We start from the raw sequence: 23667 nt of genomic DNA, 5'->3' as shown, positions 1-23667 counted from the left end.
TCCCAAGAAGGGAAAAAGAGAAAAATGAAAGAAATATTGTAACAATGTTATTCAACAAAATGTCAAAGAACTAAAGGATTCAGATTGCCATGTTGAAATGATTCAGCTCACCAACTGCTGTAACGATTTTATGAAGTTTCAGAAAACAGCAGAGAAAGAACAGATTCCTTCCATAAGCTGTCACTCGGCTGGGAGAGGGGGGAGCAAATAGGTCTTATAGAGAGCATGAGAAATGTGAACCCTCCTGACTTCGCTCTCCACAGCAGCAAGATGACAATGGAGCAATACCTCTAAAAGGCAAAGAGAAAACGACTTCCAATATAGGCTGCAATATCTACGTGTGATGGCTTATCTTCACTGTCAAGGTGACTGGGTTTTGAATCACCATGGAAACACACCTCTGGGATGTCTATAAGGGTGTTTCCAGAAAGGCTTAACTGAAGATGTTGAGGCAAGGTTTCTCTGTGTAGCCTTGGCTGTCCTAGACTCGCTTCGTAGACCAGGCTGGCCTCAAACTCACAGCAATCCACCTGCCTCTGCCTCCAGAGTGCTAGGATTAAAGGCGTGTGCCACCACGCCCAGCAGCACTTCATCTTTATGTATCTCAAAATCCATTTTTATATCACCTCTCCTTCAAAATACTATTATCACTCCTAAAAATACGAGTAACTCATATTTATCACCTAATAATCCTTGATAAAATTTCCCCAAGATCTGTTTTTAAGTGCCTTCTTGAAAAAAAGAGGTACATGTTATGAGCTCAACTGTGTCTCACCTTCTCCCCCCAAAAAATTCATATTGAAGCACTAACCAACTCCCAACCCCTTACAATGCAGCTATAATTGGTGTCAGAGCTTTTAAAGAAGTAATAAAGTTAAAGTGGCGTCAATCTGAGTGGTATCTTTACAGAAGAGGAGATAGGACAGAGAAACAGGGGTATTTCGGAAGGAGACAGCAAAGAAAAAGGCTTCGGAGGATGCCAGTGTACAAGTGTGTTCACATTGGTCTCCCTACTTTCAGAACTGAGAAAAGTTTTTGTCCAAGCCACCCAAGCTTGTGGTATTTTGCTACGGCTGTCCCAGCAAATGAATACATAGTCTATCCCAAATCAAAGCAAGATCCACATACTTATCTGGGCCTGGTATCACATGCCTTTAATCTCAGCACTCAGGGAAGCAGAGGCAGGTGGATCTCTGTGAGTTCGAGGCCAGCCTAGTATACAAAGCCAGTCCAGGACCACCAGGGCTGCACAGAGAAACCCAGTCTGGAAGGAAAATAAGATTCACAGACTTCTGCTACTTACACTTTCCTCTTTTAGATGGGACCTGGGACCTCGCTGTGCCACCACTGAATTCCTCGGCTCAAGCAATCTTTCTGCCTCAGCCTCCAAGCACCTGGAGCTATGGGTATGCCCTACTGGGTGCAGCTCTGGTTACAATTCTCAAGGCGTTATTTCTTCTTATGTCATTAACTTGTTTCAGAAGCCAAGCCTGTTGTCCAACAGGATGTGCTACATCCTGAATTTATGTGTTTGCTTGCTTGGAGTACCATTTAACCTGCCATCTCCCCCTTGTTTTCAGGAGATCTAAGGCTTGGGGCCTGACTAGTTTTAGGGGTCAGGACAGTCCATGAACACTTCTGCATAGTTTCCTTAAACTGACAGCGAATGCCCCGAGAAATGTGGCCCAGGTTGCTTTCTGCTCCTCCTTGGTGCCTGTTGTGGTTTAAGGATGGCACTCACTTCTGCTTGCAGGAGTTTAACTCTGAACTACTTCCTAAGAGCTGAAGGAAGGCCAAGGGGACGCAAAAAGACAGAGCAGTCCACTCTGTGACCACAATGTCACCCTCGAATACCCAGCAGTGGGCACCCTTATGTCTCCCACACATACTCTCAATGCTGCCCTCTTACTTCCTCCTTGGAACCTTTTTCATGATCCCCAGAAAGATAAGAGCCACAGTGACCCAGGGTTCCATCCATTAGCTTTGTGCTTGCTTCTTACACACACACACACACACACACACACACACACACACACACACACACACACGAGCACATATTTGAGTAATGCATACATGGCTGGTTAAACCACAAAGAAAAGTAAAGGAAGAGTAAACACAACAGTCAGGATAGTCACCGTTTCTGGGAGGAGAGGAACAAAAGCCATTTCTAGGGAATCAACAATTTCAACTTAATTAACTGAATGATGGATACATCATCTTCAGTGTAATCTTAGAGCGGAAAGCACTCCTGAGTTTGTGTTATGTTTCAGGTTAATTTAGTTTTTCGGTGAGCGGTCCACCGCGGCTAGACGAAGTTACAATGAGAAAGACTAGAGATGGAGTTTACGAGAAGGGCAGATGGGCACCTGAGGGATGCTCTTCTGGGAGTACCATCAGGAGATATTTATTCCCAAGATCAATTAAGGCAGCTTTCTCAAAATCTACCCATCAGGAATGATTAAAGAAAAATCCTTTCCTTCTGCTAAGTCACCGAAAACATCCGACATCTTAAACTTCTCCTTGGGAAAGCCAATAATACGCTAGCTATATTTTCCCAGTAAGAAGACATCGAGCTTGCCCCCAGGGAATTCGTTTGCCTCACATTCATAAATGGCATAAAGCTGGGAAGGAGGCAGAACAAACGCTTCAGATGACAGAACTGGGGTACAGCTTGGTGAGCTGGAGTGACAGGGCAAATCTAGCCCAATTTATAATAACATCTACTGCTTGTTGAGAATATAGGATTTGCCAAGAGCTTTACATAATTTGTCTCCTTTAATCCTTGGAAGCTCATAGCAAAGACCAGGCTGGGGCTGCAACTGGTCCAAGGTCACAGAGCAAGTTAACCACAGAATCACAGGTCACCCAGCTTCCCAGGTTCAGGAAGCATCTCAAGTGAGATTCCCTCAGCAGCCAGAAACTGACATTTAGAAAAGCTTGTCACCCTTAAAGACCTGGTCCCAACCCTGACCCAGACCCCTTTGGGCACACCACCAAAAAAAGCTGATTCCGTTAATGAGGATCTCCATTTGCCCCCAAGAGCTAGCTACAACCCACCCATCCTCAGCTCGGCCATGTCTGCTGTCTCGTGTGTATTTGGGACACAGCAAACTCAAGCTTTACAGTTTAGGAGGTTCCCCCTCCGCAAAGACCTCTGAGCAAAACCCCTCTGCCAGGCTGTTTCCCACCTTTGATTCTCTCCTCCTGGGGCCACTGGTATTTGATGAGTGTGAAGCTGAGAGGACAGCACACGCAGCTACAGCACAGTCATATCCAATGGAGCAATCTCAAAAGACAGCCCAGGAATTTTAATGAAAACCAGAAACCCCCTGGCTGCGAGGCAGGACTGCAGTCCAAGACCGAATGCCCCTCCCTCTGCAGCTAAGAATCCCTGAGCCAGCTTCCTCCCGGAGTGCAGAGAAGGGAAAAAAAAAAAAATCCTTTCTGCATTCAGTACTGCCTTTTACAGCAGCTGCTTTCTGGGATTTTTCAGGCTAGAGCAAGGCACATGCTGACTGCAGCAGGACCCAGGACCCTGAGATGCACAGGGTGTGGCTGCAGCAGATCTGTGCCAACAGATTATGAAACGGTCTTTCTTTTTTTTTTTTTTTTTTTTTAAGGGCTTCTCTTTCCTTCTGCCAAAGCTGCCTGCCTGCCCACAGCTGCATACAAAGCTAGCAGGGAATCTTAACAAGCTTAAAGGGAAGGGATCAGATTTCACAAACTTGAGAGCAGGAGGGGAAAGAAGCCTGCATCTGTCTAGAGCACTTGCCATCATCAGTGATGCTGAGCTCAAGCTTTTGCTCCCTATGAGCTGAGAGCTGTGACTTGTGTGTGATGGAAAAGACCACCATCTCGGAGAGGTTGGGCAACTTCTTTGAGGTACCAAGTGAGGGCTAGTATGAGTAAAGCGTATCACTAGTGAAACCTACAGGTCTTGGGCTGCAGCTTGCTTCGAAGACTGCTTGCCTAGGGTGCATGAAAGCCTGGGTTGGATGCTTAACACCATATACCCTAGGCATGGTGGCACATTCCTGTAATCCTAGCACTTCGGTAGTGGCAAGAGAGCAGCAGTTAAAGATGAATTTGAGGCCAGGCTATACAACATGAGTCCCAGGGGAGAGAATGACTGAATACAAACTGAAGCCTGCCTCACACCTTGTAGTCCCAACACTGGAAAGCTGAGGTAGGAGGGCTGCTGTAAGCCTGAGGCCAGCCTGGGGTTCATACTGAACTCCAGACCAGACAGAGCTACACAGGGAGCCCCATCTCAAAACCAAACCAAACCAAAACTGTGCCTGTGAGGCCATGGGTTTGAGCCTCTCCACACTAGGGTAAGGAAGAATCAAACTCGACACTTTGGCCTGCCTCCACTAATGAAAAGAAGCGGGGGAAGAGAAAGCTCAGTAGTCCAAACTGGCTACACGCCTTACACTAAGCTAATCTCTCTGACAGAATTCTATCATGTAATCCTTAGAACAATAAAATAAGATAGGTCTCACTTCTAGCCCCATTTTACCATGAGCAAACTACAGCTTTGATGTTAATTGGCATCAGGATTTTAACCCTAGGCTACCTAATTTCCACCTTAAACACCCCAGCAGCCTACAGAAGGAAAAAAAACTTAGGCCGCCATGCCAAGCAAGCAAGTCACAGAGACTGCTCCTACCCAGTATATTCCAGCTTACCTTCAGTGCCCCCTGGGACCCTGCAGCAGAGTGACAGTACCAGTGGCAACTCGAGAGGCTGACCGATAAACCTCTTCCTTCTCAACCACATGAGCTCTGCTGACTGTGTGTGTGTGTGGAAAAGGAGGCTGCCACCATTAGCCAGAGACCCCCATGTGTGTGAGACAGACAGCTCCACCAACCTCCACAACCTGACAGCAGCCTCCACCCCACCACGCACAGGTTCATTTTGTATTCTTAATAGGAGACCATGTGCTTCTACCTAGAGCAACTGTGATTTCCCAAGAGAAAGGACTGTCTAGACAGAGCATCCCAATCCATCTTGACAAGATCAGAAGCACGTGTCGCCAGGTTTGCTTACATACATCTCACGTACTGTGTCCCGTGCCCCATTGAAAGCTCTGTGCTTGCTATTCTGGGGTGGTCATTCTGAGCACCACCGAGTGCAGCAGTTCATACACCGAGTTAGAAGTGCCTTCCAAGCCAGGCAAGTGTCTCTTGAGGAGGGCGTTTGACAGAAACATGACACCCTCACTGTGGGCCATGCATACACAGGCACACCATACACAGTTCCATGAAGCAGGCTACAACTTGAAAGAACTTTTTGCTGCCAACAATGAGGCTTCATGATGGCTTTGAGATACACTAAGCACACATATGCCAGGCAGCTGGTGTCTTGTTTTGGTTTTTCGAGACAGGATTTCTCTGTGTAGCCTTGGACTCGCTTTGTAGACCAGGCTGGCCTTGAACTCACAGAAATCCACCTTTCTTTGCCTCCCCAATGCTGGGATTTTACAGGTGTGTGCCACCACGGTCACCATGGCAATTAGTGTCTTAACCTTGATAATATCCTGTGAGGCAGACAGGATTACTTTTGGGTGGAGGCAGCATCTGAAGTCCAGAGAGGTAGTATAATTTGCCTAAAGTCACACAGGAAGGGTTAAAGCGCACGTTCAAATCTGATTTTTTTTTTTTTTTAGTCTGTTTATTTGATTGGTTTTTGTTGTTGTTGCTTGTCTTGTTTGTTTGTTTGTTTGGGGGGCTGTTTTCTTTTGTTTTGTTTGCAACAGGGCATTGTGAAGTCTATGGTGGCCTAGAACTTGCTATGTAACTGAGACTGGGCTTGACCTCATGATTCTTGACTCTGTCTTCCAAGAGGTGGGATGACAGGAATGCCCCCACCACATTCAGCCCTTGTGTATAATTCATGCTGGCCTTGAGCTCAGGACCTTCTTGCCTCAGTTTCCTGCATGCTGGGATTAAGGGCCTGCACAGCCTTACCTAGCCTCAAGTGTGTTTAATGTGACTTCAACACCCTTTCACTCTGGCTATGAGGTGAGAATCAAGGAAAGCCTTTCTGAGGAGTCAGCCACTTACCTTAGGGAATGAGGGGGTGGGGGTGGGACAGTGGGCAGAAGGGGCAGGAAGTGCGAAGACTAATGACAGGAAGAGGCTGGGGAGACTGCCTGGAAACACGATGAGAGAAGGCTCAGAGGAGGCAGGGCCTTCATAATCATGACCAATAGTTTGATTGTATTGTAAGGGCAATGGTAGATAAAAGGCAAGTTTAATGGGGGAAATGACATGACTGTGATTCCTGTTTTAAAGAGATAATACTGAGCCGAGGCGCTCAGTCAGTAAAGCATTTGTTTTGCAAGGACAGGACCTGAATTTGATCCCTAGAATCTGGTGGGGGGTGGGAGGAGGAGGGGAACAAGCCCTGATGATCACGCCGTTATGAGATCATCATTGTGTATGCTGACCTTAAACATAAATTAAAAGAATATTACAGCTGGAGAGATGGCTCAGCAGGTTAAGGCACTCGCCACTAAGCCTGCCACTAAGGAGAGAGACACTAACTTCTATCCCCAGAGACCACTGACTTGCCGCTATACCCATCTACAATGGTGCACGCACAAACACACACACATATATGTATATGTATATAAATGTAATGAAAAAGTTAAAGATTTATTTTTAAGAGACTTAAAATTACAACAATAATAATTCTGGCTGCTGTGTAGAGGGAAGACTACATAAAAGAAGCAAGGGTTGGAGAGCCACAGTGAGAGTGGTAGAGATGGGTTTTATATTTGAAGATATGTGGGATTAAAAGCACTTGCTGGTGGGTTATATGAGAGCCGTGATGGAGCTACAGACAAACTCATAGGTCTCTAGCTTGAACAACTGGGTGAATGGTGGTAACCTCCCTGTCACTGGGCAAGTGCAGCTGGGCTGCTGGGCGTGGTGATGCACACCTTCTATTCTAGCACTCAGGATGCAGAGGCAGGCAGATCTCTATGAGTTTGAGGCCTGTCTGGTCCATACAGATAGAGAGTGCCAGGCCAGCCCACTTGTTTCCCAGAGGCACAGAGATAGCACATTGAGTGGCTTATTGGCCACATGAGTATCAAAACCTTAGTTCAGATTCCCAGAACACATGCAAGCCAGACACAGTATCATATGTCTGTAATCCCAGTGTCCCTAGAGTAGGAAGGAAGCTAGAGCTAGGAGAATGCCCAGGAGCTCATGGGCCAGCTGGGCTAGCTTGGCATACACAGCAGTGTACAAGAAACCCTGACTCAGACAAGATGGAAGGGAAGGACCAATGCCCAAGGTTGTCCTCTGACTGCTACACATATTGTGGCACATGCACATGTATACATGTAAAGAACATGCACACATACATACACAGAAGTGGGGGTGGATTTAAAAACAGAATCAACTAGATGACCACTTACCTAGATGATTAGAAAGAAAGTTTCTTTCTTAGTTAGAAAGGATTGAGTTAAAAACAATCCTAACCTCTTGGTTTCTGAAGACTAGTAGGGGCTGGAGAGATGGCTCAGAGGTTAAGAGCGCTGTCTGCTCTTTCAGAGGTCCTGAGTTCAAGTCCCAGCAACTACATGGTGGCTCACAACCATCTATAATATGATCTAATGCCCTCTTCTGGCCTGCAGGTGTGCAGACAGAGCACTGTATACATAATAATAAAGAAATAAGTCTTATAAAAAAAAAAAAGATAGGACTAGTCTATTCCTCATGGCTGGAGTTTCCCCAACAGGGCAGAAGTTCCTTGGTATGTCTGGCTTCTCAGAATACATGTGAGGCCATTAGCTAGTTTCAGTCATTACAGAAGGAACCCTGGTTCATTTGTGTCATTCAGATGCTGAAAAGTCCTCTGCTGTAGGTAGAGGCACAGTTAGGGAATTGGATAGCCCACAGATGTAATGTACTAACTAGTTTTATATCCTCTGGGTAGTTATTAAAAATCATTTGTAGCTCCATTTTCTCTTTGAAATATGGAGACTACATAGGCATAGTAGCGCACACCTGTAATCCCCACACTAGGCAGGCTGAGGCAAGAGGGTGGCTATCAGTACAAAGCCAGCCTGAGCCGCAGGGGAAGAACCTCAGCAAACAAACTAAGCAGTGGAAAGAGGACAATGCAGGGTGCTAGACCAAAGCCTGGTTCTGACACATCATCATCAGACTCACGATAGCTAACAACTGTCACATGGACACTGAGACCATGCTACATCGTGCTGTGGGAATTGTGGGACTGAACTTCTTTCAGCCACCAGAAGAGCATCCACTAGTGTTATCCCTGTTTGGTTTTTGTTTTGTTTTGTTTTGTTTTTCAAGACAGGGTTTCTCTGTGTAACCTTGGCTGTCCTGGACTCACTTTGTAGACCAGGCTCGCTTCAAACTCACATCAATCTACCTGCCTCTGCCTCCCAAGTGCTGGGATTAAAGGCATGTACCATCATGCCCAGCCTTTTTATCCCTGTTTTAATATAGTGAAATCAATATTCCGTGTTTTTAAAAGAGTGAGTTGAGAGGCATAACTAGTGATTATGCAAATTAAGAAAAAACAAAATTTTAAATGTCAACAAAGTCTGAAAAAAATAACAAAATGCCCTATATAGATAACCTGGGGGGAGGAAGCAACTAAGTACTGAATTCAACATTTCAATATTGAATGTTTTACTTTTTTAAAAAGAGTACATTTTTACAATATTTTCTGGCTGGCCAACCATTTACTTTCATATCTCTTGAACAGACAGGTGAACAGTTGTGTGAATGGTTCCAAGCAAACAAATTGAATTCCTGTCAGGTAGAGGACTAAGAAACTAGCATGAAAGAGACGTCATGGCCCAGTGAGATGGCTTAAGAAGTGAGCGTGCCTGCTGTACAAGCTGGATCACTTCACTCTTGTCCCCAGAACTGACTCCTGAAAGCTGCCCACATGTGCACCACAAGACACACACACACACACACACACACACACATGCCCCATGAGACACACATACCCCATGACACACACATGCCCCATCTACATTACATCTCAAAAAAGGTTTCAGTAAGGTTTTTGTATGTACTGGGGATTCTCTACTGTCAAGCCAGTCTTCAGCATTATAACTCCCTCCCTCCCTCCCTCCCCCTCCCTCCCTCCCCCTCCCTCCCTCCATGTGTGTGTATGTGTGTGTATGTGTGTGTGTGAGATTTATGGTGAAAGGAAGAGATTCATACCCATAAGTTGTCCCCTGTGCACTGTGTCATACATATATGCACATACATACTTACACACATGAAATCCACAAGTGTGAAAATATCTATTTGAAATTTTTAATAAAGACTCATCTCTACTCTGCCTTTTTTTTTTTAATTCAAAAGAATAATTCCAGGTCTGGGGATGCAGCGCAGTTGGTAGAGTGTTTATCTCATTTCCGGCATTATTTAAACTGGGTGGGTGAGATGCTGTCATTGTAATCCTGCACTGGGCAGGATGAGTCAGGAGGTTAGCCTCAACTACATTGCAGGTTGGAGGTCAACTTGTGTACACGAGACCCTCTCTTAAATAAATAGCTCAAGAAAAACTACATATTCCTCCAGTCAGGCAACACTCCCTTTATATCACCACAAACTGAATTAGACATATTACATACAAAAGTATATAACAAATCTACGTTCATGCAATTGGAAGAACATTAACTCTAAAAGTCCAAACAAGGGGCCGGGTGGTGGTGGCGCATGCCTCTAATTCCAGCACTTGGGAGGCAGAGGCAGGTGGATCCCCATGAGTTCGAGGCCAGCCTGGACTACAGAGCGAATTCCAGGACAGCCAGAGCTGTTATGCAGAGAAACCCTGTCTTGAAAATCAAAAAAAAAAAAGTCCAAACACATCCATCTTAGGGTTACTATTGCTGTGATGAAATACCACTACCAGAGGCAACTTGGAGAGGAAAGGGTTTATTTCACTCACATTTCTACATAACAGTTTATCATGAAAAGCAGTGAGGCAGGAACTCAAGCAGGGCAGGAACCTGAAGGGAGGAGTTAGCACAGGAATGCTGGCCACGGAGGAAGATGGGTTTACTGGCTTGCTCCCCATGGCTTGCTCCCCCTGCTTTCTTATAGAACCCAGGACCTCCAGCCCAAGGATGGCACCAACTACAATGGGCAGGGCCCTCCCACATTAATCACTCATTAAGAAAATGCCCTATATGCCTGTCTACAGCCGATCTTAATGGAGGTACTCTCTCAAATTGAGTTCACTGCTCTCAGATTACTCTACCCTGTGTCACAATAAAATTTGTCATCACAGCATCTATCTGTAGGACATGGTACCCCATGATTGTGAACCTTGTAGACTCCCACTTCAGCCAAATGACACTAAGCTGGATAAATACTATCACATGCCTTGTCTCGTGATGCGGTGAACAGCAAGACATTAAAGATACATAACAACTAAACTCAGTACAATCCTAGTTACACACCAGCCATCACAACTGAGACCAATAAGAATAAATAAGCCGTATAGGATCTGACAGTTGACTGCAGACCTAGTAAGGAACTGGCCTATCAGGAGATCCTCATCTACTTTAGAAGAGCCAGCCAACTGACCCTCCTAACTATAAGCATAACAGATTGAAACTGTTTCTATGATTTGTTACATAGTAATACGAAGGTGACCAAAGGCGGAGTTAAACACAGACTGTATAACAAGACAATATGGAATCTTTTACATTTCTAGAGTATAATAATAATATTGTAGACATACTGAAGGAAAAAAGTAAATAAAGTATGATGTCCCCACAGTTTAAGTATGCATTTATAAAGAGGCAATCCAAAGGCAAGGTAGAATGGTAGTACATTCCTGTAATCCTGGGGCCTGGGACCAGGAGTTCAAGTCATCCTCTGTCATATAGTGAGCTCAAGGCCAGCCTGCAGATCATGAGATGATCTTTCTCAAAAAGACAAGGGAGGGGTGACTGACATAGAGATGGAGACATGGCAAAGCAAATGTAGCAAAATGTTAAAAAATTACTAATATCTAAGTGAACAGGACTTGAACTTTGTTATACTAATTTGTTTTTTGGTTGGTTGATTCGTTGTTTTTGTTTTTGGTTTTTGTTTTTTGAGACAGGGTTTCTCTGTACAGTTGGCTGTCCTGGACTCAATTTGTAGAACTGGCTGGCCTCGAATTCACAGTGATCCATCTGCCTCTGCCTCCCTAAGCGCTGGGATTACAGGCGAAGTTCAGCAGAGGGCTGGGCAGATAGCTCAGTGCATAAGTGCATTTGCTGCTCAAGCACAAACACCTGAATATGCAGCACCATGTAAAAACCCATGGGTAGCCACAAGTGCCTATATCCCCAGTACTGTGGGAGCCAGAGACAGGAAGGTCACTAAAGCTTGCTGGCTGGCAGGAGGAGACTCTGTTTCGAGGAAATATGGCAGAGAACAATAAAGCTGAATACCTAATGCCACCTCTCACCTACACACACACACACACACCTACATCTGCTGCACTCACCCACAAACAAAGTCAAACAGAAAAAAAGTACACAGCTGTCTCCATGGTGACATTGAATCTTCACTTCCAAAAGCAAGAAACACCAGGCAGAACCAGGCCCTAGCCCCTTCCTTTATTACTGAAAAGAAATATTGCTGCTGAAGGGTAAGGGGAAAAGATACAGTTAGAGATAATGGTTTTTATTAGTTTATGCATATAAGTGTTTTGCCTGCATATATTTACATAAATCTCATGCATGCCAGGTGCCCAAGGAGGTCAGGGAAGGGCATCAGATCAGATCTCCTGGGCCTGGGGTTACAGACAGCTGTGAGCTGTTGTGTGGCACTGAGAATTGACCCCTGGGTTCTCTGCAAGAGCAACAAGTGCTCTTAACTGCTAAGCCAATGCTCCAGCCCCAACTGACACAGCTATACAAAAGATTAGTTAATAACTAAGGGATGTTTAAAGGTAGATGTTAACGGCAAGCAATCAATGAGGGAGGTTTGCTTATTGATATAATCAGAAAAAAAATCATGTAGGCTTGGATGAGGTGTGAAAAGAAAACAAAGCTCTGGCAAGAAAGGAGGGCATGTCACCAAGCTATTTTGTATTTTAAAAGAAATGTTTACACCTTTCTCTATTTTGAGGGATTTCTTAAATGCCTAGACTGAGAAAACCATCTCACATTCCATTGCTACCCTGGAAGTCCCTGAAGAGTCTCACCAATGAAATATAAATACCCTCCCAGGCCTAATAAAGCCTCTTTTATTTAGTTTGGGTTATCCTCTGAGTGATATGAAATAATTATTAATATTAGCTTATATGAACAAACCCCAAGGGCCTAAGTTCAAAGGATACAGATCTGTGAACTCAAAACCAAGGGCCTTGGCCATATAGAGAACCTCTGTTTATAATGAACAGCAAACAAAGTCTACATCATTCTTTACATTTAAAAAAAAAAAAAAAAAAAAAAAAGGTCTGGTGTGGTGGCACACACCTTTAATCCCAGTACTAGGGAGGCAGAGGCAGGTGGATTGCTGTGAGTTTGATGCCAACCTGGTCTACAAAGTCAGTCCAGGACAGCCAAGGCTACACAGAGAAACATCGAAAAAAAACAAAACAAACAGAAACAGTAATCTGGATAGGTGATTATTTTCAGGACAATATCAGTAGATCTAATTTTAAGTCTTTGAGTTAGATAGAAATTAACACATAGACCCACAACTGGCCAAAGCACTAAATAAATAGATAAGATTTCAGAATGCTCAGTCCTCAATAAAACATATACTGCACCACTCCTGCCAAGGATCAGGGACCGTTTCGGAAGAGGGAGCAGAAGACTGTAAGAGCCATAAGTGGTGGGTATTAGGTGGTTTTGTGTGTCAACTCAACACAAGCTAGAGTCATCAGTTGAGGAAACTTTTCTTCAAAGTTGCCAAATACCTTTTGATTAGACATTATGTATGTAAGTCTTACCTATTGGTGTTTATAATTTTTCATAATTGTTCTTACTTTATATAAAAAGAATGGTCTTTTTATTTAGACAGAAAAGGGGAATTGTTGAAGGTTGGTCTGATGTATTTTGATGCTAATTACTGCTTGCTGTCTCTGGGGCCCACCTTGCCTAAGAGCCTAACCTGTTTGACCAATAAAAGGCCATCACACCTGGGCAGGGCAAATGGGATAGGCCTGGCTAAGGTTCCCCGGGCTTGAAGAGACAGAGAGAATCTTGGGAAGAAGAGGGACTGGAGGAGAAGAGGAAGAAGGAGGCCATCGTGGGTTAAGTGGAGGAGAAGCACATGGCCAGCGTGGATAGAGACTTGGCAAGTAATTAGGATTATGCATGGGAGGTAGCATGATAGAAATTATTAGAAACAGATGCCCCACTATGGGAAGTAGTTTAGGGGATTAATATCTGCCCTGCCCCAATTTAACTAAGGCTATATAAAATATAACAGGTGTCCGTATCGTGATTGATTGCTAGCAGATTAGAAAATACTGCTGTAATAATAATTATAGGCCTAATGATAAACATTATTAGACTATACTGATAATTTAACCGCAACACAAGGCTCAGGGATCCTTTTGGAAGAGGGAGCAGAAAGACTGTAAAAGCCATAGGAGGTGGCTATTAGATGGTTTTGTGTCAACTCAACACGAGCTGGAGTCATCAGTTGAGGAACTGCCTCCGTGAGATCCAGCAGTCAGGCATTTTCTCAATTAGTGATTAATGAGAGAGGACCTAGCCCATTGTGGATGGTACCCTCTCTGGGCTGGTGGCCCTGGGTTCTAAAAGAAAGCAGGCTGAGCAAGGCATGGGAAGCAAGCCAGGAAGCAGCACCCCTCCATGAGCTCTGCATCAGCTCCTGCCTCCAGGATCCTGCCCTGTTTGAGTTCCTGTCCTGACTTCCCTCATGATGAAGGAAGTGGAAGAGGAAGCTGAATAAGCCCTTTCTTCCCCATCTTCCTTTTGGTCATGGTGTTTTGTTGCAGCATGGATGACTACAAGCAGTGTTTTCTGGACCCAACAGGACATATGAACCCACAGTGGTTGCAATATCATGCACAAAACCTATGCAAACCCAAGCCAGACCAAACCCAAGCATGGAGAGTCTCATCCCCAGCCTAGGAGCTGCTGACAGAGGGAGAGTGTTGGGGGTTGAGTAGGAATGCACCACCATCATTGTCTCATCTATTTGAAAGCTTCATAGTTAGGGAGTAGCACTACTTGACAGGGATTAAGAGATGTGGCTTTATTGGAGGAACTGTTTCATTGGGTGTGGGTTTGGGGATTTTAAAAGCTCAAGGCAGGCCCAAGGACTTTCTCTCCCTGCTGCTTGCAGATCCAGATGTAGAACTCTCAGCTGCTTCTCCAGCACCATGTCTGCCTGTGTGCCACCATGCTTCCCACCATGATGACAATGGACTAAAGCTCTGAATGTAAGCAAGCCCCAGTTAAATGCTTTATCTTATAAGAGCCGCCATGGTCATGGTGTCTCTTCACAGCAATAGAAACCCTAACTAAGAAAGAGAGTCAGTTTTTTCTAAGAGTATTGTCACGGGTACATCAATCATGTTCCAGTAGGAGGCCACACATCCACGAATACTTGGATAGCACAAATAGGTCTTGTTGAATTTTTTTAAAAGGACACACAAAGTTGTGTGGATGAAGAAGTGAGGAAGGATCTAGGAAGAGCTAGGGGATGAATAAGAGCAAAAACACATTGGAAGAAATTCTCAAAGAACTAATAAAATATTTTAACTATACATTACCAATTTTTTTTTCCAAGACAGGGTTTCTCTGTGTAGCCTTGGCTGTCCTGGACTCACTCTGTAGACCAGACTGGCCTCAAACTCACAGTGACCTGCCTGACTCTACCTTCTAAGTGCTGGGATTAAAGGCATGCGCCACCATGCCCGGCTCCATTCATGTATTTTAATATATGAAAAGTGGGAGACAAAAGAAAGTCACTGCAAGATCCTGTGCATTTAATAAGTTGGTTGCACCTATCTGTCAGAACTAAATAAATTATGCTACAAGTATATTTGTTTTAGGCATTATTTGGCATAGGATAACATCCATGTCTGATTTTTCTTGCAGAATTCCTTAGTTCTCTGGCCCACAAACCCCAGGATGCCTCAGAATATAGTTTGAAACAACAGCTTTTAAATGGCTATGCTAAAAGGTAAATCCTCCCTCACTGGCAAAGAGAACCTCCCAGCTGCCCACACAAACTTCTTTGGGTTCAGAAGCACCAGCCCAGGCTGTCACGTCTTCAAGAAACCTTTGATGCTCAACAGAGTTCACTGTGCACATTAACTTTTGTAAGTGTTCAGAGAGCATGGAGCACAGGGGTGCAGACCTGTCATCCTAACACTCCAGAGGCACAAAGCCTGCAAGTTTGAGGCTAGCCGTGTCTGTGGAGTGAGATCTTACTAAATAAATAACCAAATAAGTAAGTATCGGGAAAATGGTAAAGACAAGAGCATAGCCATAGCTTTCCTGGTCCATGTCTACAGGTTATCCTTTCTGCTTCATGAAGAGACTAGACACCAGACACAGGTCTGGCTCAGCCACCGAGTTCCTATTCCTTGTCACCAGGAGTATCAATCATTGAAAGAAATACAGACTTTCTGGCCCACTTACCTACACATGGCTATTAGGTAAACCGTACCTGTAAAGGGCAGAATGAGAAAACACTGATGAAGAAAGGCATGGTGCCTGCATACAAGGCCCCATACACTAACAGAAAAACAGAGGCAGAGTCACTGTAAGCACTCGGCCAAGATGGGTAAATGGTTCTAAGCAAGACAGCTCTTGGGCCTGAGCCTGAATCCTGACTCTACCACTAACTAGGTAGAATATCTTTGGCAATTTTGACATAATCTCTCCAGATTTAACTTCCTCAGCTACAGTACGGGAATGCAAATCACACCAAGCAAACTGAGCTACTGTTGGAATTTAGACAACGTGTATTACTCTGCAAGCTACAGTGAACTTTGGATAAATCTTGGCTACAGGTATTAATTATATATGATTCTGACCCTGGAGTTCTACAAAATGTACATAGCATCCATCCCTCAGCCTTGTGCTCTTTATCTGTCACACTAGAGGAGAGAGCTTAGTGACCCTAAAATTCCATCAATGTCTATAATACTAGAAGACTCCATGATCCTGCTTGCATGGTCTCTTATGTCTCAATGTCACTGCTCACATAAAGTGGCACTAAAAAACAATTGTCAAATAAACCATTGTTCTCTTGTGTCTGACTGTTTTTTTCGTTTTAGTTCCCTTGGGGGAGGGAGGGGTTGATTTTGTTTTGTTTTGTTAGTTTGTTTTTTGTTTTGTTTTATTTTTGAGACAAGATTTCTCTGTGTGACCCTGCATGTCCTGGACTTGCTTTGTAGACCAGGCTGGCCTCGAATTCACAGAGATCCACCTGCCTCTGCCTCTGCCTCCCACGAGCTGGGATTCAAGGAATGCAACACCATGCCTGGCTCATTTTAGTTCCTTTAACCTCATTATCTACACATGCATATATGACATGTATCTTCGAAGAAGGAAACAAGCACTTGCTGGTGGGAAGCTAAGCGTCTGTCCCATTCCTTAGTGGCTTCTCAAACTTACGTGTGGGAGGAAGGTAACGAGTGGATGCAGGCAGGTGTGCCCTTGGGTGCCCCAGCACGCATTACTCACCGCTACATCCCCCTTGCTGAGATTTCGTTGTACTTGATTTTTGAACCCTCGACCCTAAAGAGTGCCTGGGCATAGGACAGACACACAGCACTACATCACCCAAGAGTCATATTGTCTCCAGATATATTTGCAAAGTCCGCAGCATGGCTTCTTCATGATAAGTCACCAACCCCACTCCGCTAGAAACGAATTCTGACACGGGGGAAGGAGGAAGCAAGGATATTCTTCTCGCTCATTGGTAAAATGAAAGAAATCTATTAGGTCGGGGTGCGAACTACAGCTTGCGGGCCACAAGCCTAAGCCTCGACGCCTAGCTTGGAAGGACAGTTTACATTTTCAAAAAACTTATAGATACCATACACAGTAGATACCATATGTGGTCCCCGATGCTCATTATATTGACTTTCTGGCTTTTAACAGAAAAGCCTGCTGAGCCCTGGATTCAATCATCTAAGTTTCCTTAAACCCCTGATGCATTGGCGCTCTTATTCTGCCCGGCTTCCTTACATCCCAGTCTGACTCTGACCTTCCACATGGAGCAGTGCAGAGTCAGAATGATACTGGAGACACAACAGAAGTCAAGCTGCTATTTGTTTAATTGCCTAAATGGTCTCTGAGGCAACAATCCCAAGAATTAAATCCCCCTCTAATACAGTAAGTTAGGTCAGTGTGCACCAAAAGATTCCCTGATAAACGTACACCTCCAGGGAGGCCACAGCAAAGGGAACAAAGCCAAGGAGCTATTGACTTCATGGGTAGGACAGAAGCAAGAACACAGAGCTCAGACAACCAGGATCAAGACTCACCTTGTTCCATTAAATAAAATAAAATAAAAAATATGCAGGCATCCCAGGAACAGCCCACGTCCAGCAAATTACAAAGCTCCCCAGGACACACAGATCATCTGAACAGATCATCTTAATAGTCATGGACCACAGTGCATAAATCCTATCTACAACAGAGCGCATAAAATAACTTAGCTCATAACATTCCGTTTCTGTTTCCCCCTGTTGTTGTTAAGGATATATAATACGAAAACAAGGAATTCAACCATTTGTGTCAGGGCAGTGAGCCAAGGAAAGCCTGGGATATATGGTCCTATTAACACTAATGGAAGTGTGAACAAGGTAGAAGAGGAAATAAAGCTCCCTGCCCTGACTCAAAGTGCACACAGCTTTCCAGAACAAACAGCCGGCAATTATTCTTTTAATGTGCCTCCTCTGCACACTGGTAAATCACCGCACAGCATAGATTTTTGCTGATTTCAAGAAAGAGCTTACCATCTTCCTCTTGCTCCTCCTCTGCTATGTACACTTCCAAGTTCTGAAGAGGCCTGCGGTGCCACCCCCCCCCCACCCCCACCCCCCCCCCACGCCACCCCCCAGCCCACCATCAAGCTTCTCTTTTTATGTAAGTACATTAAGTGACAACCACGTAATCACAAAGTTGGTCTAGAAACATCGTCCCCTCCCACACACACACCCCATTTCTGCTGTCCTCTAAAGAAGCTAGAGAGCACTGACTGGCTGCTCTTCCAAAGGGCCAGGGGTTCGATTCCCAGTACCCACACGGTGGCTTACAACCATCTGTAACTCCAGTTTCAGGGGATCCAAGGTTATTTGGCTTCTGCAGGCACCAAGCATTCAGGTAGTGCATACACATACACACATAAAATTTTAAATGTATTTTTAAAAAGAATTCCCCTCTCAGAGGACCAGAGATGTCTCTTCTCCATCAGGGACCCCTGTGCCCAAAGGCAAGGTAGATTCACATTCCTTTTTTTTTTTATTAGTTATTTCATTGCTATTGCTAGTCTTTTTTTTTTTTTTTTAATTCATTCATTTTACATCTCAATTGTTATCCCATCCCTTGTATCCTCCCATTCCTTCTTCCCTCCCGCTTTCCCCCTACTCCCCTCCCCTATGACTGAGATTCAATTTCCTTAACCCTGCCGTCTCTCCCCTAACCATCACCATGGCCAAATACCCTGATCTGGACAAGCTGACATGGAAAGATTCAAAACAAAATCCTGGCTATGTCAGTGTTCCTGTCAAGTCTTTTCATAAGCCAAAAGAGAGAATAATTGAAACTTCGTTTTTGTTTCTGACTCATTAAGTAAGCATGTTCTAATAGCCAGAACAGAGAGATGGGGTGTTGGCCCTCCCTGTGGATCTCTCTGACCCTCCACCAAACAGTCTTTTTTTATTTTCTTTGTGGTTTTTCTAAAATGGGGCCAACCTCATCGACGTCCTTGCTTGAGGGATAAGGATCCCACACAGTTTGCGCTCTGGAGCTCTAGTTTTGTGAGGCGCTATCAGTAATCCTTGATCTCAGCCCAAATAGCCTCACCCACATGTTCTCCAAAGTGCTTTCCCCGAGGCTGGGACACAGCAAGCACAAGTTCTGCACATGGCCCCTCTTGGCAGTTCCTCCCTTCAGCCTGTTGGGACATGTGATCTGCAGAATTCATTGGGGCCGGGAAAAGGGAAAAAAGCCACACAGTTTTTTTAAAAAAAATCTTGCATGCGTGTTTACATTCATGCATGTGTGCACATGAATGCATGTATGTATTTGTATACATATGCACCAGATGTTGTCATGTGTGCCAGAAGGTGTCTTACTCGATTGTTTCTCCATCTTATTTTTGAGCCAGATTCCATGCTGGGTAGCTCTGTGTCAACTCGACACAAGCTAAAGTCATCTGAGAGGAAGGAACCTCAATTATGAAAATGCCTATAGAAGACAAGCCTGAACAGCATGTTTTTAATTAGTTGATTGATATGTGAGGGCCCAGCCCACTGTCAGTCAGGCTATCCCTGAACTGGAAGTCTCAGGTTCTATATGAAAGCAGGCTAAAAAAGCACAGAGGGACCAAGCCAGTAAGCATCACCCCTCCATGGCCTCTGCATCAGCTCCTGCCTCCAGATTCCTACTCTGCTTAAGTTCCGGTCCTGACTTCCATCAATGATGGCCTACAATGTGGAAGCATAAGCCAACCCTTTCCTCCCCAACTTGTTTTTCGCCATGGTGTTTCATCACAGTAATAGGAACCTTAACAAGGACAGGGCCTTTCACTGAATTTGGACCACATCGATTGAGCTGGAGTGGCAGGGCAGAAAGCCCCAGGGACCCTCCTGTCTCTGCCTCCCCAGGGTTCAGACTTCCTGCACACAGCCAAGCCTGGCTTCTCACATGGGAACTGGGGATATGAACTTGGGGCCTCATGCCTATGTGACAAACACTTAGCCAACTGAGCCATCTACCCAGACCAACCAAAGGAATACTTCTAAAGGAATTAATTAATGTTTCTCTCCTCAAGTGCAGACTGCCTCCAAAACAAGACAAATCTGATTCTTTCCTTACTTTATATCTATAAAAGGTTCATTAATGTTTGTACAAAGAAAGGACACACATGTGCCTCTTGATCATGGAGTTCAGTGGGAAGTTTAAAGAGATGCACACAGGTTTTGAAGAACATTGCAATCTACTTAGTTACTGTTATCAGGTATCTATGGGGAAAAAATTCCATATTGACACCCAAAGGAGACTACTGAATCTTGTCTTTATAAGGCAGAGTCATTTTAACAGTAAACACAGCATAACCATTCTCACTTTTCCATTTTCAAAACTGGCCCCTGTCCTGCTTGGGAAGGCCAGGCACTCTACAGACGAATAATAGGAACTGTAACCTTCACCAGCTCATCTGTTTACAGACGGTCTTCGCACACTTGCAACCTTACTACCCCATGACGATGACATCTTATTCCTTCCTGAGCCCTTAGTGTCCAACAGAACACCTGCTACATAGCAGCTGGCGCTTCGTAGTACTGAGAGAAGTGGCTGATGTGGTTTAGATACTGTCATCCTAAAGGTCCACAAATTAGATGCTTAGTCCCAGGCTAAGGTGGGACCACAACCAGATATGGTGGTGTAGCCCTTTAATCCCAGCACCTGGGGTGCAGAAGCAGGCAGGTCTCTGTGAGTTTGGGACCAGTCTGGTCCACATAGTGAGTCCCAGGAGAGCCAGGGCTACATAGTGAGACCCTGTCTCTCTCTCTCTCTCTCTCTCTCTCTCTCTCTCTCTCTCTCTCTCTCTCTCTCTCTCTCTCTCCCTCTCTCTCTCTCTCTCTCTCTCTCACACACACACACACACACACACACACACACACACACAGAAATCTAGAGGTGGGGCAACATGGAAGGACTTTAGGCCACTGGAGCTACCGTCATCAAAAGAGAATGTTGCTCTCCTGGGGTGAGTTCTCGTGAGAACAAGTTGTATAAAAGTCTGAGCCTGATCTCAGAGTCTCCCTTTGACTTCTGCTCACCACGTGCTCACGTGCTCTCTTCCTGCCAGCTCTCACTATTGCCATCAGCCTTGGGACCTGGCAAGAGCCTGTGCCACGCTTTTGGACTTTCACTCTCCAAAGCTGCAAGCTACATGGAGCTTTTTCTTCATAATTGACTTGGCTCACCAGGTTTTTGTTACAGTAATTAAAATTAAAAAAGAAATAGAAGAGAAGAAAAAGAAAAAAACTCTAACCCTGTCAGGCTAAGAAAAGAAGAAACACAGGGGCTGGAGAGATGGCTCAGTGGTTAAGAGCACTGGCTGCTCTTCCAGAAACCCCAAATATGATTCCCAGCAACCACATGATGTCTTACAACCATCTGTAACTCCAGTGCCAGGGCATCTGACACCCTCTTCTGGCCCCCACAGGAACCTTTGTGATGCACACACAAACACGCAGGAAAAACACCAATGCACATAAATTTTAAAGAAAAAAATTTGAAACATGAAAAATAGTAGGAGGGAAGGCATCAAAACATTAACACACTGTTATCTGATGCACAAACATTTTGTAGATACATGAATGGGGTTTGGGGGTAGTAAAATGAGCAGTGGTACCAAGCGATGAAAGTATAGAGCTTTGCTGTAGGATTAATACCACTTTTCACCAGCTTTAAAAATATTTTTTTCTTACACTTTAGCAGCTTGGGAATTAGAATACATTCCACAACAGATGACATCTTCACTCCACCCTGCATTCAAAACTGATTTTGTCTTTCTTTCTCAGATATATATATAAAATAAAAGTGCATGCTGGAAGTCATAGTATCCACAGACTCAATGAGTTAAACTCAGTTGGTTCTGGTAAGGGAGGTTGGAAGGGTGGCTGTAACACTGTACTGACTTTTTCACTAGAGTGTAAATAAAGGGAGAAGCTAGATCTCATTCCTGGCTGGCTTCTCTCCCTAAGTGCAAAGTGGGGTTCCCACTGGGTACTAAGTGATGCTAAATCACTTTGACTTTCTTTCTTTCTTTTTTTTTTTTTTTTTTGGTTTTTCAAGACAGGTTTTTTTGTGTAGCCTTGGCTGTCCTGGACTCACTTTGTAGACCAGGCTGGCCTCGAACTCAAAGCAATCTGCCTGCCTCTGCCTCCCCAGTGCTGGAATTAAAGGCATGTGCCATCACACCCGGCCACTTTGACTTTCTACTGGCCAATGGTTGCCCAAGTGATGGTCACATGACCCAAAGTAGACCAATCATTACTCTTTGAGATATTCTACCAGGGTACAATAAGAGTATAGGTCAGTCCTTATAACAGCAGTGAGATTTAAAGGAACTGGAAACATAATTTAAGTTGCACTCATCTTTCTGAAAGACTAGAAATAAAGATGGGAAACCAGTGGCTTTGACTCTTCCCACTCAAGAGAGAAACAAAGGCAAGGGACAGACTCTGAACAGTGTGGAGAGCCCAGTGTTCTTTAGGTGCCCAGCTAACCCATTTCCTCCTTCTCAGACACAAACAAGACATTCCTTAGCGTTCTTTGCTGTTCAGTGAGAGAACACAGGAACACTACCACCTCTTGCTCATTAAAACTTTCCACAGCGGACCTTCCCCCAACTTCACACTCAGAGGAAAAAACTTAGAATGTGGAGAAGGCACAGGAAGGAGGGAGCCTGGTCTCCTGGAACTGTGACGGCAGCCTAATCAGAGCAACTAGATCTACCTGCTTAACACAAATCACTAAATTTGGGGTCTGTTCTGCAGTTAACGGCTCTAATACCTCCTGGTTTCATTTGATTCTCTGACAGTTATAGATTACCTCTGTGTCCTTCCTTGAGCAAAAAACAGAAGAAGGGGAAAAAAAGGTTCCCTCTTTGCTCAGCTGAGAGTTGGGTTTGTTTCACTCATAGCTTCAAGAGTTCTAGCAGCCAGGAAAAATAAGTAGCAATCATCTGAAATGCCAAGGGGATACAAATAAATATACGACAAATCCTCAGATGTCTAGGGAACACCTAAACATTTCCTCAGACAATTCCAACAAACTGAAGACAACACACAAAGAACCCTTTCCTACTTCCAGGGGGCTCCTTGCTTTGAGCTCACTGCTGCAAGCTTCCCTTGTCCATGCATGAGGTTATAACAGCCCTCCCTGGCTTGGCACTTTCCGACTTCGATGCCGTCAGGAGCTCTCATCCAGAATTCTAGCAAGCACGGTAAAGCTTACTAACCATAAGTAGCCTCTGCCGCTGTTCCAGAACTTGCTAGGAAAGAGACCCAGACACAACTCCAAGAATTTGACTCATGAGGCTGGGGTAAACAGTTCTGGGAATGAGTATTGGAGCCCACACAGTGTTTGCAAAGATGAGTATTCACGAGTCACCAAAGCTTGGTAGTATTCATAAGACAATAAATGAACAGGAGAGTGATGCCTGAAAAGCCGTGCTGGCCAATGAAACAGCTGTCAGGACTTGGGCAGTGGTTATAAAGTAAGTGTGCTACAGAGGGTCCAGAATGATCTCTCAAGGAATCAAATTTGGTCTGCGCTAAGAGGTTTGGTAATGCAGCACAATACACTCTGCGGGTTTGTTATTAAGCCCTTTAATACTATCGTGCTGAGTTTTTTGACTTCCAGAACAATGGAATGAAGCTGGGTCGACATTGGCCTTCATTTGCAACTAGAAAAACGACTGCAGA

At 44.6% G+C, this 23667-nt stretch overlaps 1 protein-coding gene across 3 annotated transcripts in view; it reads right to left on the bottom strand.

Annotated features, from left to right (window-relative positions):
* The window catches only part of Rab30 (RAB30, member RAS oncogene family), an 88025-nt gene that overhangs the window by 42870 nt on the left and 21488 nt on the right, over nucleotides 1-23667 (bottom strand). Inside the window, exon 1 of one of the 3 annotated variants that reach the window (XM_051148952.1) lies at nucleotides 3189-3386. The exons of 1 other annotated variant lie outside the window; for it this stretch is intronic. The gene's annotated coding sequence lies outside the window, so the exon portion shown is untranslated. Of the gene's footprint in view, nucleotides 1-1128; nucleotides 1155-3188; nucleotides 3387-23667 lie in introns of those variants that run through there. One more of the 3 variants, XM_051148954.1, reaches the window with a different exon arrangement.

This window comes from Acomys russatus, chromosome 7, assembly GCF_903995435.1.
Source record: "Acomys russatus chromosome 7, mAcoRus1.1, whole genome shotgun sequence".
NCBI lineage: Eukaryota > Metazoa > Chordata > Mammalia > Rodentia > Muridae > Acomys > Acomys russatus.
Note: the sequence above shows the minus strand (reverse complement) of the source record. Positions and strands in the feature narration are given on the sequence as shown.